Source organism: Saccostrea cucullata, unplaced genomic scaffold (genome assembly GCF_032062105.1).
Source record: "Saccostrea cucullata isolate Sc308-1 unplaced genomic scaffold, CSIRO_AGI_Scuc_v1 ctg6603, whole genome shotgun sequence".
Lineage (NCBI taxonomy): Eukaryota > Metazoa > Mollusca > Bivalvia > Ostreida > Ostreidae > Saccostrea > Saccostrea cuccullata.
The window spans coordinates 2,444-20,687 of NW_026927848.1; the positions used below are offsets into that span (position 1 = coordinate 2,444).

General features: G+C 33.8%; 1 pseudogene; it reads right to left on the bottom strand.

Moving 5' to 3' along the window:
• Positions 1–2,473: 2,473 nt before the first annotated feature.
• LOC134275657 (CAAX prenyl protease 1 homolog) lies at positions 2,474–10,884 on the bottom strand (annotated as a pseudogene).
• Positions 10,885–18,244: the final 7,360 nt, after the last annotated feature.

The window sequence follows — 18,244 nt, forward strand, 5'->3', positions numbered from 1 at the left end:
GCCTCCATATACACATGACTATTCATGGCTTTGCCATTCTTGGGAAGATTTCTTCCTCCACCTGATCCTACCTGAGGATACTTCCATATAAATACGATTGTTGCAACCACTATTGAAATAACGACCACTATTGAAATTATTATATCAATAGTGGTTGAGGTGTAATAACCACTATTGAAATACAACCACTATTGAAATAATTATATCAATAGTGGTTGAGAGTGTATTTCAATAACAGACATAGTTAGTAACCACTATTGAAATACAACCACTTTTGAAATAATTACTTCAATAGTGGGTGAGAGTGCATTTCAATAAAAAAGATAAATAGTAACCACTATTGAAATACGAGCACTATTGAAATGGATGAGAGTGCATTTCTTTATAATAACCATAGGTTTCAACCACTATTGAAATAAGAGCACCACTGAAATAATTATTTAATAGTGGGTGAGAGTACATTTGTATATAATAACCATAGGTTTCAACCACTTTTGAAATACAAGCACTTCTGAAATAATTATTTAAAAGTGGGTGAGAATACATTTCAATATGGGAACGTAGGTTTCAACGACGATCCAAATAAAACCAGTATTGAAAAGACTTTACCGCGCTACAACTTTGGAAATTATTTCGATACATCCAATTCATTGTTCAAAACACTATTGAAATCAATAATTTTATCCATATTGAAATCTTCATTTCAAAAGTGAATATATTTCAATAGTGGTTGCAACCTGTGTTTGTTGTTGAAATGAATCTCACCCACTTTTGAAATAATTATTTCAATAGTGGTCGTATTTCAATAGTGGTTATTACCTATGTTTTTTATTGAAATGAAATCTCAACCACTATTGATATAATTATTTCAATAGTGGTTGTATTTCAATAGTGGTTATTACCTATGTATTTTATTGAAATGCACTCTCAACCACTATTGATATAATTATTTCAATAGTGGTTGCATTTCAATAGTGGTTACTAACTCTGTTTGCTATTGAAATGCACTTTCAACCACTATTGATATAATTATTTCAATAGTGGTCGTTATTTCAATAGTGGTTGCAACATACGATTATTCATGCACTTGCTATTCTTGAGAAGGAGATTTTTAATGAATTTCTCCATGTATTTATATGTAAAACATTTACCCGCCGAAGTGGCCCCGCCTTACCCCCAGGGTCATAATTTGAACAAATTGGAATCTACACTACCTGGGGATGCTTCCATCAAAAAAATGATCATTAATGCCATTGCTATTCTTGAAGAAGATTTTTAAAGAATTTTTCTATATATTTCTATGTCAGCCATTTTGGCCCTGCCCTACCTCAAGGGGTCATGATTTGAACAAACCTGAATCTACACTGCCTGAGAATGCATCCCTATGTTTCATCTTTCCTGACAGAGTGGTTCTTGAGAAGATTTTTAAAGAATTTTCCTACATATTTCTATGTAAAAATTTGATTGGCCATTTGCGGCTCGCCCTATGCCCAGGAAACATGATTTGAAGAAACTTGAATCTACACTACCTGAATATGCTTCCATATAATAAATATGATCATTCATGCCTTTGCTATTTAGGAGAAGATTTTCAAGAATTTCCCTATCTATTTATATGTAAAACTTTGGTCGGCCACTGTTTCAGTCGCCCTACCCCAAGGGGTCATGATTTGTATAAACTTGAATCTACACTACCTGAGGTTGCTTCCCCATAAGTTTCATCTTTCCTGGCACAGTGGTTCTTGAGAAGAAGATTTTTAAAATATGCCACCAAATTATTATTTCTGAATTATCTCCCCTTGAATAAGGGTGCGGCCCTTCATTTAAACAAACTTGAATCCCCTTCATCTAAGGATACTTTGTGCCAAGTTTGGTTTGAAATTGGTTGACAAGTTTAGAAAAAGTCAAAAATGTGGAAAAGTTTACAGACAGCTAGACGGACACCAGACAAAATGTGATCAGAAAAGCTCACTTGAGCTTTTAGTTCAGATGAGCTAATATTATACGGTAATTTTACTGCTAATATTTATGATCATTCTACAGGTTCATTAAATGGCCATCTTTGCCACATTTTGGTGTCTAAACCTTAAACCTATGGGACATTAGATTCAGTTTCAGTAAAAGATTAACTGTTGTTATGTACCAAAAAAACACTACTATATTTTTGTAGTATAACAAGATTTCTTAGGCCCCAAGGATGACAAGACATGAAAATGTACTTGTGGTAGGAATGAAGTCTCTGACAATGACTTGTTTAAAAAATGCATGATAAAAGTGTTGATAAAAGTACAGAGTAATGTCCATAAAGATATTTTGAGTAAAAATATCTATTCATGATATTGACACTCTGTGCCTGTTCATTGTAAGCAAAAATTCTTCTTTCATCAGTCACTTCTTCCTTTTAAAAAAATTAATCACCGGTTTACATAATTTTATTCGTTCACCTTTTCATCAATACAATAAAAAAAACATAAAGACAAAGTTCAATCAAAATATTCTTCTAGTCTGTCTTTTCTAGCGCCTTCATTCTTCTCTCTAACAGAGGGGGGTGGGAGAAGTTAAACATGGAGTACAGCCAGTCCGTGACAGGAAATCCTAGATTGTCTTTATTGAGTTTGATTAGAGCTGATTTCAGCTCCTTTGCATGTCTCAGAGACTTCGCGAAGAAATCTGCCTGGAACTCACAATGTCGGCTGTAGATTATCATCAGGAATCCCAGAACCTGAAAATAAAAAAAATTATTTATTATTTATTAATTATTATTTAATTTACAACTTTATAATTTATTATATAATTTAAACATTCATCAATCAAACTTAGACAATTAATTGCATTTTTATTTTTTCAAAAATAATTTTTTTTATGTCCTTAAAAATAGCATAAAACCAATGGAACAGCTTTTATTTGGCACATGTGATCAATTACTTTATCGGATACTTTCCTTGGTTTAACTTTAATCTTGTAAACTTCATGTATAAACAATGCATATAGTCCATATATGTTTCTCGGTACAGAATAAATTCTGTTTACCCAAATATAGTTTACAAATCAAGCTACTCTGAAGTCAGTTATGTTACTGTGGAAACATTTTGTAATTGCCAAAAAAGGTCCTACAATATACGTATCAATCCAGGCATACATCATCTGTCTTAAACTTGTTAATTCATTTCTCCATATTGATTCAATGAAGAACAAGGGTGCATAACTGACCAAGTCTTGCCTCAATACCTCTATCAGGATTTGGACACTTTTCACAAGTCAATACATACCTCGTGATAGGGCTGGAAGATGAACTGTAATATGATCATCAGACCTATAAGTGTTGGCTCTGTGTCAAATCCAAACGCCCGGTAAATCACTACTTTCTTAGATAACATGGCAAACACCATGAAACAAAGAAACAAGTTTAACTGAAAAATTAAAGAAAAACTTTTAAGACTTTTTACTTATGGTACACATTCCATTTCAGATGTAAATTTTACTCAAATTATTTCATTCAATCAGCACTGGGAATGTTGTAATTTAGTTTCCTACATCAAAATTATTTGTTTCCTAAAGGCCAGACCAGTTAATTCATTATGGTTTTTAAATCACTTAAATCCATACTAGACATGACAAGAATATCCATTTAAAAGTAAACAATCAATACAAAAATAAATCTTCTTTTTTAGAATTTAATTTTGTCACAAGAATGTTGATGAATGTAGAGAAAATTTAAACACAAAAATTTCATTGATTGATATTTTCCCTCTTCAATATATGACAAATTGAATTTAACATACCTGACTAATAAAGAAATTCTTTAGGACATGGTTAAGTTTCCAGTGCCCTAACTCATGAGCTAACACAGCTAGGATTTCCTCTGTATTACATCCTGTCTTCTTCTTTGGCTTCTCCTCTGCTGGCTTTTCTTCAGATTCTGGTTCTTCTGTCACCTCCTTTTCTTCTTTTGACTCTGTCTGTAAAGGAATGCCATCATGTTTACAAATTTTGCACAGGGTAAAAAGCGGCAATATTATATTCAAAACAAGTTTTTTTTCTTTGAAAGAAGGCTTATACAAATACATGTACATGAAAGTACAGTTTATAATACAATTGTGTGATCAATTTAAATTATTAATTTATGCAAAATAATCCTTTGTCAAAGATTTCATAAACAAAATTGTCTGTGATAATTACATCTAGAACCTTTACAGTTTCCACATATAAAAAGCCGTTAGATTAAAAAAAAACCTGGATTCACATTCATAGATTGATTTGAACATATTTTATTGTAATTTCAGTTCTAGATTCTTATCACATGTTTTTTAAATTATACTGTGCAAATTTTATTCTTCATCTTTTATTCGTGTTCACTTACAATGTATTGTGCATTTTTTGGATGTGACTGATTGTTGGAGATTTATCTTATATCTGAATGAAAGTGGCTGAGTTTCATTGAATGTACATTTTTCTCACTTTTCAGTCTCACCAATCTAACCAGTGGTCCTTGTTTGTTACTTTGTTTGAAACCAAACCTTGTCAGATTTCAAAATAGACCATTTCACAGTAACTGCAGTACTGCTGTTTTGCAGGGGAAAATGATACACTGTATAGTTTGGTGAAATATGATGTAAAAGTAATTGTTAAAGATACATCATTTACTTATCTATCAACAAAAACTTCGCCATATGTTTTTATTTTGCCCTGCAAAAGTGTAGTACCTCAGTTACTGTGAAAGGGCTAATTACACCAAAATTTGCGGAATAAAAAAATATAAGAGAGTTGAAGGATTTAGCTGTATACCGATTTCCATCAGAAGTAAGACAAATTCAATAAGTAAAAACAAAATCCAAACAAAACAACAACAAAAAAATAATGATGCCACCTTTATAGTTAAAAATCTGGGCAAGCAGGGATGAAAATCTAGGTATTTTTTAATCCTAGCTTCACCAAAAGAAAGGGCTAATTAAGGAATGAATTAAAAAGCAACCCAAATTGTACTGTACTAGGTTGGAGCAGTTTACACTTTATAAACCACGAAGCAGTTTTTAAACAAGACGCCTTCAAATTGTTCATATTTTAAACGTAACGTCAAGCGGATTGATATGTTTTTGACGTAAGCCATTGTGACATAATCAAACCAGATTATACAATTTAGATTAATTTTTTATCCAATCAAATGACGCGTTACAACCAAAATTAAATTATTGACATATGGATACATACCTTTTCCTCCTCCTTTTCTGGAGAGTAGTCTTCAATAAGTGTGTCATACAGCACAATCCTTTTATTCTTAAAGAATCCATAAAAATAAGCATTGCTGTGAGCTGAGCGCTTAGATCCTGAAAAAGATAGTTATAGGACTACAAATATACATGTACAGTTAGTTAACATTAATCTACATTCATTCTTTTCAAATATTTATTTAGCACATTATGTAAAATAATCAAAGGTTACTACTTATACTATGCAAATATCATGCACAATAGAGACATTTAATGACATAATATCTTCATTTTAATTAGAGCCAAGTAGAAAATACAAGTAGTTGATCAGGAGTTTTTACATGATTTTCAGTTAAAAAATAAAGCCAGTATAATTCTAATATGAGAGTCATATGCTTCTCGAAAACAACATGAAAAGAATCAAATGTATTGTTATGGTGATCTATATTTTCTGCTATTACTTCTTTAACATTTTTAGGTATACACTCTTGTATATATTTCTCCTCACCTTCCACAACATAGAGTTTTGTGAGGGGGAATTCAATGCTTGCTGCCAGCTGCTCAATCTTAGTCCTCAGTTCCCCGTCAGGCAAAGGAGTGAACTTATCAAACAGTGGAGCAATGAAGTCAGCATAAATGGTGATCAGAAACTAAGGGACAAGAGACAGAAAATGAAGTGATAAAATACATTTAATTTGGCTTGAAAAATTGCTGATTCAGAAATGGATTTTGAATTTTCATTTGTACTCAGATTAAAAGCTTTGCTTGTTGTCTTTCAAAATAATCTAATGCAAAGCACTTAAAATGAAGAGGGATGTATCCAGGGATTTTACATGGAGCACATCACGGGTGTGAGTGGATGTCAAAGGATGGTCACTCCTCCATGGCATCAGATCCCACCTCTGATGTATTCAAAGGACCATGTTTCCTCTGCACTCAATTTGTTTTGTTTGAGCTTAATTAATGTTCATTATCTTATAATAAAATTTCATTCCGACATCAACTCAACACATTTTTCAAAGGAATGAGAAAAAATTACATAAAACTAAACCAAAATCCAGTGAGTATCTCGATGAACTGAAAACCTTGAGTCATTCCTAAATATATTAGGCATAATACCAGTGACACGGCCAGCATGAATCCCCAGGCGTAGATGAAGAAATAGTCGCCGCCAATCTTGATGATGTAGATTAGAAGGGAGACAATGGGTAGAGACAGCGCCATGCCTACAAACATCTTCTTAATCGTGTCCTTGATGAAAAATGGCAAGGTCTGAAAATAATGAAAAGTTCAGGGAAAGATGTATGAAATAATTCTACACTAAAAATCTTACATAAAATGTGAAAACAGATTTCAAGTTTTCTTTGTGAAATTATTGCAAAGGAAAACGATTAATTAGTAAGGAATCAGAACAGGAAATCACTTGAAGAAATTTGCATTAAGGTAGAATGATCAAGAAATCTACTCTAGTATTTTTCTCAGTGTTATCGCAGAGAAACAAATAGTAATGGAAATATTACTTGATCAATTCAATTTCTATGCTGTCCTTTTGCATTTTTTGTGTTTGAATGATACTCTTCATTCATACCTGTTTATTAAATCCATGCTTCTCCTCTAGAACAAACGTGTGATACAAACTCCAGGGAAGGGAGGTAATTCGTGGAATACAGTAAAAATATCAGAATAAATGTGATGGATTGCAAAATCTGGAAATAAAGGAAACTTTGTAATCAAAGTTCATATACATATATGCTATAGCAAGATTAGAAATATATTCATGGTTCATAATTTGTTTGCTTTGTTCAATGTTGATACATTGAATTCTCTTCCATGGGTCCCAATTTTTACCATTATTATTTCTATTAAATAGGTTTTTTTAAGCTTAGAATTATATGCTCCCTAAGCAAAAATTTTGTTTTTAGTTTAATATGTCAATTTGAAAAGGATCTTTCTCGAGAATTCACATTAACAAAATAAATCAAATTTCAAAATCAGGTTACTATCAAGATATCAAAATATATGATGCATGCACAATATTACCAACTTACACATTCTGTACTTATATATGTAAATTATACATTTTTTGTGTTTATATACTGTATACAGGGAAATTTTCACCCCTTTCTATTTTCACCCTTTTCAAAGATGAGTGAATTTGATGTTAAAAGCCAAGGATGAATTCAAGGAATACAGTATTTCCTAAACAGAATATTGTTTGTGTGAATTTAAATTGGGGGCAAAACTGTTTTCCTTTGTCACTGGGCAAAAATAACCCTATATACAGTGGCTATATTCACCTCATATTCGGCACCATATCCAAAGTGACCATTTATCCTACCAGCTAGTTTCCATACGAAGGGCAGGGCACCAACACACAGAATTACCTAGAAAAGTTGACATTATGATTAACACTTATAATCAAAACAAAATGAATACCATACAATCATACATTAGATTAACTTTATTTATCAAAAAATAAGAATCACAAACAATTAATCTTAACCTATCTATGTTGTGGTTTCAATGAAGCACTGGAATTTAACATAAGCAGAGAACTTGTTGAAAACAAGTGGCCCAGGGGCCACAGCGCTCACCTGAGCACATCGGGCTTTAATTTAACCCCCCCCCCCCCCCCCCCAAGGCATTCATCATTTGAACAAACTAGAATCTACACTACCTGAGGATGATTCCATATAAATATCACTAGTCCTAGCTTTGAAATACTTGAAAAGAAGATTTTAAAAATTTCCCTATATATCCCTATGTTAAATTTGGGTCGGCCATTTTGGCCCCACCCTAGCTCCGGGGGTCATGATTTGAACAAATTTGAATCTACACTACCTGAGGATGATTCCACATGAGTTTCATCTTTCCTGGCCCAGTGGTTCTTGAGAAGAAGATTTTTAAAGATTTTTCCTATATATTCCTATGTAAAACTTGGGTCGGCCATTTTGGCCCCACCCTAGCCCCGGGGGTCATGATTTGAACAAACTTTAATCTGCACTACCTGAGGATGATTCCACATGAGTTTCATCTTTCCTGGACCAGTGGTTCTGGAGAAAAACTTTTTTAAAGATTTTTCCTATATATTCCTATGTAAAACTTGGGTCGGCCATTTTGGCCCCACCCCTAGCCCCCGGGGGTCATGATTTGAACAAACTTGAATCTACACTACCTGAGGATGATTCCACATGAGTTCCATCTTTCCTGGCTCAGTGGTTCTGGAGAAGAAGATTTTTAAAGATTTTTCCTATATATTCCTATGTAAAACTTGGGTCGGCTATTTTGGCCTCACCCTAGCCCCGGGGGTCATGATTTGAACAAACTTGAATCTACACTACCTGAGGATGATTCCACATGAGTTCCATCTTTCTTGGTCCTGTGGTTCTTGAGGAGAAGATTTTTAAAGATTTTTCCTATATATTCCTATGTAAAACTTGGTCGGCCATTTTGGCTCCACCCTAGCCCCGGGGGTCATGATTTGAACAAACTTGAATCTATACTACCTGAGGATGCTTCTACATGAGTTTCATCTTTCCTGGCCCAGAGGTTCTTGAGAAGAAGATTTTTAAAGATTTTTCCTATATATTCCTATGTAAAACTTGGGTCGGCTATTTTGGCCCCACCCTAGCCCCCGGGGGTCATGATTTGAACAAACTTGAATCTACACTACCTGAGGATGATTTCACATGAGTTTCATCTTTCCTGGCCCAGTGGTTCTTCAGAAGAAGATTTTTTAAAAATGCCATTAATTTTTTCATTAATTCGTAATCATCTCCCCGTGGAAAAGGGCATGGCCCTTCATTTTAACAAACTTAAATCCCCTTCACCTAAGGATACTTTGTGCCAAGTTTGGTTGAAATTGGCCCAGTGGTTTTAGAGATTTAATTGAAAATGTGAAAAGTTTACAGACAGACAGACAGACAGACGGACAGACAGACAGACGGACGCTGGACAAAATGTGATCAGAAAAGCTCACTTGAGCTTTCAGCTCAGGTGAGCTAAAAACATTATTACAATGAATTAAGTCATGATTCAACCAAAATATTTATTGTTAAACATTCCCGTAAGGACCCCTGTTTTCCTGTCTATTTATTGTTAAACATTCTTTCAGCCCTGTTTTCCTGTCTATTTATTGTTAAACATTCCGTCAGCCCTGTTTTCCTGTCTATTTATTGTTAAACATTCCGTCAGCCCTGTTTTTCCTGTTGATTTATTGTTAACATTTCGTCAGCCCTGTTTTCCTGTCTATTTATTGTTAAACATCCCGTCAGCCCTGTTTTCCTGTCTATTTATACATCAGAAATGCAGGCCTGAAATCTTTCTTACCATCGACTCTAGCTGGTGGTAAACACCTGACCAGAAGTCTCAAGACACTAGACATGCAGGCCTTTAATCTTCTTTACATTAGACAGGCTGTTGTTAATCTTTCTTACCGTAGACTCCACCTGGTGGTAAATTCCTGACCAGAAGCCAAAGGTACTTTTGTCTAAAGAGTAGAGCCTCGCTTTGGTGAATGTTTCTTGGTCAAGTACTTTTTCTAGCTCTGCTGGAACCTCTGTTACTGTTTTAGCAAGATACTTCTACAAATATACAAAAATTAAAATTACAATTTTTCTAGTTTATTTTTTTTAAGATAACATTTAACTCAAATTTAATTCAGTTAAACCATAATCATAATCTTAATAACATATCAGATAGTATTAGTAGATTTACTCCGGAGACTTGGCAATGGGATAAAAAAAACATGAGTTGTATAAAATTCATATTATTCAACAACAATCATAGGAAACTCTTCTCAAATACAACGTCATGATTGGTCAATTTCTATGGAAGCACTGGATGACCTGGACTGGGTGCTCGCTGCTGACAATGACAGCCACTTACAGATACATTAATAAAATGAGTGTGATTCAAGAATCTAGTATTATCAGGAAACTTGATTACTGCAATAATGACCCAAACATTTTGATACATAGTTTGTTTAGCTGACAACATAAAAACTATGGTGAGAAAATCTATTTTTAAGTGACTGCTCTAAGAATTCATCCTTATGTCAGGGGTTCGAATTCACTGTGGGCCATGGACACAGGTCTCAATGACCCGTATAAACCGAGGTCCTGTGTCACATTAGGTGTTGGCACGAAGAAAATCCTGCAATACTCAACCCCCCGAGCGCCGAGTAAAAGTATACATTTGAAGCCCTCCACGGGCAAGTGGAGGCATCTCCATTTGAGTGGAAAATTATTGAGAGGGACATAAAAGAATATAAAAAAAAATACTAAAAAGGGAAATATTGTATTGGCTGCCATCTCAGTATTCCTGTATATATTTCTATGTCTGAAATAGCTGTGTCAACAGACAGATGTACGAAGTTTCCGCTCTCTTTCTCTCTCGTGTTTGGGATAGTTATGCGGACAAATACTAGCCTAATTCCAATGTCTCATCAGGCAACTTGCTGTTCCGTTTCAGAAAAAAATACCCGTAAAATATTGATTATTGACAAAAGAATATATTTTAAAAACAGCAGATCAGAAATCATTGTAACACCTGTCTTGAGGAAAGATAAGATTCCCAGAAATAAACGATCCAGAGGAATATTAAGACAGAATAAAAGATTTCCTCCTCGCTGAACATCAACATGTTTCTCAATTTTTCTCGCCGCGTTGGAAATAAGATAAAGTGAACCACGATTCCGACTGAAATATAGTAAGCATTGATGTTCATGCTACATAAAATCAGTCATATTTCTCTTACAATATTTGAATAATTTGGTCAATGTTAATAAATAAGTACTGAAAAATATAAGGTAAAATAAAATATTTCTTAAACCTAAAACATTTAGTTATTCACCTCTCCACGATCGGGTTCGAGATACAGAAACTGCAACTATGACAAATTCAATTTCCTGCGAAAACAAAAATTCAATGCGAAATACGAGTAAGAAACTTGATCACAACTCCAGGTGAATTCCTAATAGTGATAAATCAAAGATACGCTTGAATGGAACCAAATTGATAATGTTGCACGCGGAATGGAGGTCACGCCATTTGTGAGGAGACGATTGCGAGCAGACGAAAAAGTCCTGTACATATCCTTTAACATTCGGGTTTATTGGCAGATTTGGATAGGTATTATGATCTTAATCATGGTAATAGTTTGTCTTTCTTGTATTTTATTTGCAAACCAGAATGATCACATCGTAATATTTCGGTGTTCCTTACATTTTCCAAATTAGGACATTTAGGAATGAAACACTCAAGATTATACATGTACCTTGATAATGATTTATATCAAGTACTGAAGTAGACTCATTGAACTGACTCTATTTGCTTGATAACCTTTGAATCTATACCACATATTTTTTATTAAGGATATAAATCAAAAGCACAGTGTAAACACAGTGTAAACTTTTTAAAATCATTTTTAGAAATTCTAACATTCACTGAATTTTTCAAGCTTTGAAAATAGTTAATTATCTCAATTTTTTATTATTTTTTACACAGAATTAAAATGTTATGTATTGCATTCACATGAATTAACAGTGAAAGACAGTCACTAAACACTGAAGTCTGTAGTTACCGGTACAACAGTGGTGTACGAGTGTGGTCGTTTTAAACATTAAGTCGTAAGGGGGAAGTTGGCTGTTCACTTCCTGATGTCTTGATTAGTAGGCGCTGTTCTAAAGGAAGCTTATTAACTGTGTACATATAGGCCACTGTATAAATATAGGCCACTATATGTAACTTTTGATCATTCATATATTAGATCATGTTAGTAGCATGATTACTTTGATGTATGCTTTAATATACAATGCTCATTAACTGAGGAAAGAAAACACAGCTGTCAGTGTGTGTTTACCATACAGTGTAAAATATGCATCAGAAAAAAATGTAGATCATTAACATGATTAATTTACAAAACTCTATTAGAAGAACTGGTTATCAATGATTATATTATAATTTTTTTTACCAAACTATATGGCTATTTATTGTTAAAAGACATAATATTAATTGCAACAATGCACTGATTCATGAAGACCGTGAAAAATAAATCATTTTACATACATATGTTGCAGACCTATGCAGTGCTAATTCATGATTATGCCAAAATCTTAATTCCCAGTTATTGCACTAAATTTTGAATACATGTACTTAGTGAATAGTCTAGTACTATTGGTCAAGTAAAAATTAAATGACGTACTGCAAGAGCTTCCTTAACTACTGCACTGCGTTCTGGGTCGGATCATAGAAGACAACATCCAAGCCGAACGGTACATCGCAGTTGTACAGAAACAGGCAGATACAGCGTGAGTATATTTGAGACATAATTTTCTAGGGAAAAAAATTTGTTGGTAATAACCAAGAAAATAAAGTACATGTACACCTTGCATAAAGAATTTAAGTTATAGTTACATTTACCTACCGTAGATACTCACCTATAAGTCGGTATTTTGGGAGTTATATTTTAGTCCAAAAGTCTATATCTGACTTATAGGCTAGTCATAAAAGACAGGTATTTTTCTAGATGGCGAATTGTAGTATTTTTAGCTCACCTGAGCCGAGGCTTGAGTGAGCTTTTCTGATCACGTTGTATTTGATCGTCCGTCCGTCCGTCCGTCTGTCTGTCCGTCTGTCCGTCCGTCTGTCCGTCCGTAAACTTTTCACATTTTCGACTTCTTCTCAAGAACCACTGGGCCAATTTTTGACCAAACTTGGTACAAAGCATCCTTGGGTGAAGGGGAATTTAAATTGTTAAAATGAAGGGACATATCCCCCTCGCAAGGGGAATGATGAAAAAGAGAAAAATAGGGTTGGGTCATTAAAAAATCTTCTCAAGTTAAAGTTCACTTCACATTGCCCATATCACATGCATTCAAATTGTTGTAACAAAAATGGAAAATTATAAAGTGGAAAGCCAATAAAACACTTCTCAAATAAATAGATTCGAGGTCATTTTATTTCCAAATAAAGCAGTTTATTCATTAAATTCCGCGTCTTTAACACAAACTTGAGTTTTGAGTCCTTTAACGATCGCAAACAAAAAAAAATCCAGATATCAAACAATATTTTGATTTTTAAAAAAGTTTTTCTACTTAAATTCAACAGTCACCTCGATCGTTTGACATATCTAAAAAGTTTAGAATTAAAGGAAATGCAAGATTTATCAAAATTTACTTGAGGGAAAAGGATAAATACAGTGTAGAATCAGGCTAAATACATTCTTTCTGAAAATTGATAAGTTTTTGAAGGGCAGCTGTTATGGCGAGGGTTGGGGGGATGGGTGTTGTTTGTGCGGGGTTGGGGGGATGCGAGTAGGCACATGCTTAAGTTTGTTAAAAAGAGCTGATTTGGAACATTTCCTGGATGCTGTTTGATTTCACTTCATAAGCCCATATGCATAACATGGCTTTAAAAATATGACAACATAAAGCAAGTAATCTACATGTACCTAATACGGAGCATTTGTGCCAAAATGTTATAACCATCTCCAACCCCCCGTCACACGATTTTTACGTGTTTTCCATGATATTTTGACTCCCTATCATATGCATCTGGATGGGTCCATTCATGCCACGTATATAGTGTCCAATATATATATACTTTAAGTGGAGGAAAGGGGTGTTTTAAATGATATACTAGTTAAATTCTGTTGATTAAGATTCACTTACATCATGAAAAAATCACACGTGGTGTTTAAAAGATTTTTTTTAAATATGAACTGACGTACGTTTTTAGAATAAGATTAAAACTAGAGGGCTTAAATAAATGTAAACGTGAGGTGTTTCTGGCTGTCATTCTAAAGTTTACTGGCAATTACCTTACTTAAAATTGAGATTAAAAGTTTTCACAAAAATTAATACCAATATAATGTCATAAAATTAAAAAAAAATCCCTGCTTCGGATTAAGATATTTATTATCCCCTCCGCAACTTGTTAGGAATAATATCACACACACGTTAATCTAATGGTTAAATGGTTTCTTTTTTTCAAAAGCAATCTGTACACCAATATGCTTCTCAGACGGGCAGTGTATTATATCTATTTGCTCTGTAATTCAATTGGAAAATGTTCGTAAAGTTTGAAAAGGTAACACATATGTACACATGTTTTAAAGCACCCAAGATATAGAATTTGCAAAGTTTAAAGTAAGCGACAGTACGTATACAAAATTATTAAATATTGAGAGAGTGTGTCGAATCTTTTAATGCTCTTAAATGTTTAAAACTTCAATTTCTTCATAACCTCAACTTCAAACATTCTACAGTAAACACAAGAAAGGAAAGACTGTCTAAAAGTTAAATGCCAGAACAAGAGAACCTAGTGCTATTGACGGCCCATAATACGAGAGCTGTTTTGATAATCTTTATAGAAAATTGGCCGAACGGCACAAATTGTATACAACAAAACTCTGTTATAAAATCGAAAAATAGCTGTACATTTATTACTTTTATTACACAGTGTTTTTAAAAATTATTACACCGCAAACGTAAGAATTCATTAATTACGTAATTAACGTAACAAAAATAAGTTGTTTTTTTTTTCTTTAATTAAGGTGGAAAATTTACCTTGAGAGTAAAGAAAAAAAAAGGGGGGGGGGGTATCAACTCACCTGGACTGAGTTGAGAATATAAATCCAAAACTTTCCGCCGAATACAAACACACTGTATCTCCGACACTTAAAGTGTCATCCATTTCAAAATACTCCGCTAGTTATCCGATATTAACATCTTCTCTGATTAATTATCCAATAGAAAAATCCACATTTGAACAAGGACCGGAAACTATCAAAAACTCTTCCGCTGAAAGAAGGTTCGGTCAAAATCTTTATTTAATCCCGTGCGAACGATATTATGTTTTGGTTACATAAACACAAGCGTGAAAATAACAGTGATCTAAGTCGCGAGGAAAGAGTCGGGTGTATTAAAATTTAGACAACTTAATTCCATTGGTCAGGTAGATGCAATTACTGCAATTACAAAAGGTTTAAAAGGAACTCGCTTATTCATTTTATACCTGCGTTAGTATTTAAAGTAATGCTGAATTGAAAGCCTTTTAAAGAAAAAATACCTTTAATTCAATTAAAGAAAAATATACTTTCTATAAAAATGAATGCCCAATTAAGATCAGTAAACTAGAATTATAATCCGATTTTGTTTGGATGAATGTAAATCACTTTCTCATATCTTATTTGAAATAAAAAAAATAAAAGCACTGCTAATTTGATATACATGTAATACAATGTTAATTGTTTTAAGGTCTACCATTGCTTGTAAGATGTTTATTTTTGTTTGATTGTTGTTAAACGTCTCTCGAGAGAGTTTTTCACTTAATATGGAGAAACTACCACTCGACTCGGGGTCTCGGTTTATACGGTATCATCCAGAGAAGCGTCTGTCTGTTTGACGCCAGACCTCGTGAATTTTTCATTTTGCGTGCTGAATACTAGTATTTAGTAAAAAAAAAAAGCATTTCTGAAAAAAAAAGGTTCGACCGGGACTTGAACTCGGGACCTCTCACACTGAAAGCGAGAAACATACCACTAAACCACGCAACCGCTTTACATAGAGTAAAGTATATGCAGAAGTGAAGTTACATACATGTATATATTCATGTTCGGTATTATCAAAATTTTACACAATCCATGGTGTTTGATTTATTTAGCCTTTATTAAACAGTTTTAATAGATAACCATATATAAGAACATAAAGTACCCACCAAGAGAACCTGTTTTATACGCAATAACTCTCCTCATGCCCCTGTGCTAAAAATAGCGAAACATGTAATACTAGTAAATACTAATTAAAACAAACGGGGAACAAACTACAAGAAAATAGAAGTGAGAGCGACATTTGAGAAAGAGGGAGAGACACACGAGAGAGGTCCTAGGAATTTTCTCAAGAAGAGAGTTTTGGTATAAAATTACATTGCATAAGCTCTCAAATGACGTAGCCTTTTGTCGTAAATATCGCCTGAAAACAGTTGAAATAGTTTTACACACAGAATTGCAGAAATGTATAAATTTACGACCTTCATACAATACAAACTTAAATGACCTTTGCAACGTTTAACAGGCCATAAATCGCTATACTAGTATATTACTTGAGTTTCAACTGGTACACTGCTTCTTAACCAAGCTCCTGGACCAGAATGCGTAATTAACCACTTCATATATGAGCAAAAAAATAAATAAATAAATAAATAAATAAATCAAACGAATTGCAGTGCACGTCGAAAAATTGGTTTTTCGGCAAAAAGGTCATCTAAGGATCGTATCATGTCACAAAGATATTTCCCAATGCCACGTACTGTTCTGGAAAAAATGTCAAATTATAACAAATTATAACGATATAAAGGCAAATATTAAAGTTATGAAATGTATTTATATATTTACAAGTAGATAAAAATACACACAAATAATCGTACGCGTCATATGATGATAGAAGTTAGATAAGGAAAGAAATGAAACGCTTTTTTTTTTTTAGAACATCCGATGAAGAATGCGCACAGTCGTTAACTTCTGGTTAATAAAATTTCCGCTTTCCAGCCCAGTGTTGTTCGAGTACAGATAAAGATCTAGTGCGTAAGTAGAAATTATTTAATTTACAAATTACAGAGGTCCCGTTTCCCTTTTCGAAGCTAATAGCAGGTGAATGAATGGTGGGAAATCCTCAGCAAAGTTTCGATGCCCGATTTTATTTTAGAAATATTATCAAGATCGTTTGTTTTTGCAAGTTATGCATTAATTATGTTCCCCAAACGAAGTTTGGGAACATATTGTTTTTACTTTTTCTGAATTTTTTCTTTGTTCTCCGGTACTTTTTTGTCCGCGAGTGTTCTCGTAAACTACTCATCCGATCTAGGTGAAACCTTTTTAGGGTCACTAGGTATGTTATGTAGATGTGCGGAACGAAGGTCATTTTGCGCGCACGTGCGTGCAGGTGCGCGCACGTGTAACACGTGAAATGATCAATATAATAGATTTAGCCGTAACTTCTTAAATATTGGATGAAATGCTTTGAAACTCATAATATAAGGATATAGTAGTAGTATAGACATGATGACATGGTCAAAATAGCAAGATCTCACGCGCATGCAGGTGCCCTTCGCTGCGATTGGCTGAAACTTAAAGTCTAAATATCTATTTTGTTTTCTGACAAAATCCTTTGAAATTTTGAACATAGTCTTACATTATGAAGATCTACAGCATGATATATAAGAATAATCATGAACGCACGCACATGCACGTGTGCTGCAATCTGATTGGCTAAAACTTTAAATGCCTACAACTTTCTTGGTTCTCAATAATACAGGGTGAAATTTCAAATATGAATAGATATAATGATTGCCTACATTATACTACTATCAAAAGTAAATACATGGACGTGCATGCACATGCGACCGCACACAATGTATTAAAAGACAGTATACTTGAGTGTTTGATGTTCATGCAGAATTAAGAACTTCTAAATGTCAAGACATGTAACATACTGAAGCATGCAGATCTTTTTACCCTTGACCTTGAAACTTAGGTCAAGGTCACTGGTAACCTGAATAAAATGTTGATATTAACTATTTACCAAAATCACCTTGACCGTTTGAACTTGAAATCGACCTTAACCTTTGTCCTTGACCGAAGGGTAAAAAGAAACATGAAGTACATGTACATGTATCTAGAAACACCTTTCAGAGTTTATTTCGGTTGACAGGTTAGAAGTTAAAGAGGTGGTGGTTTTTAATGACCTTGACCTTTCATCCAAATGTCACAATCAATCTTAAGTTCTTGGAATAAGATACAAGATTCAACTGCAACGTTACATAGGTTAAGAATAAAAATACCCCCCCCCCCCCAACCCACCCACCCACACACACACACACAAACAAATCAAATTAATGGCAACGTAGAGAATCACTGTTAAACTCAAATAACACCTCGGACCCACATAAAATTTCAGGAAAACTGCAGAAAAGAGCTCGAGGAAAGTGTATTAAAATATTTCATTTGAGTTTCCAAAGTATATAGAAATTATTAATTTA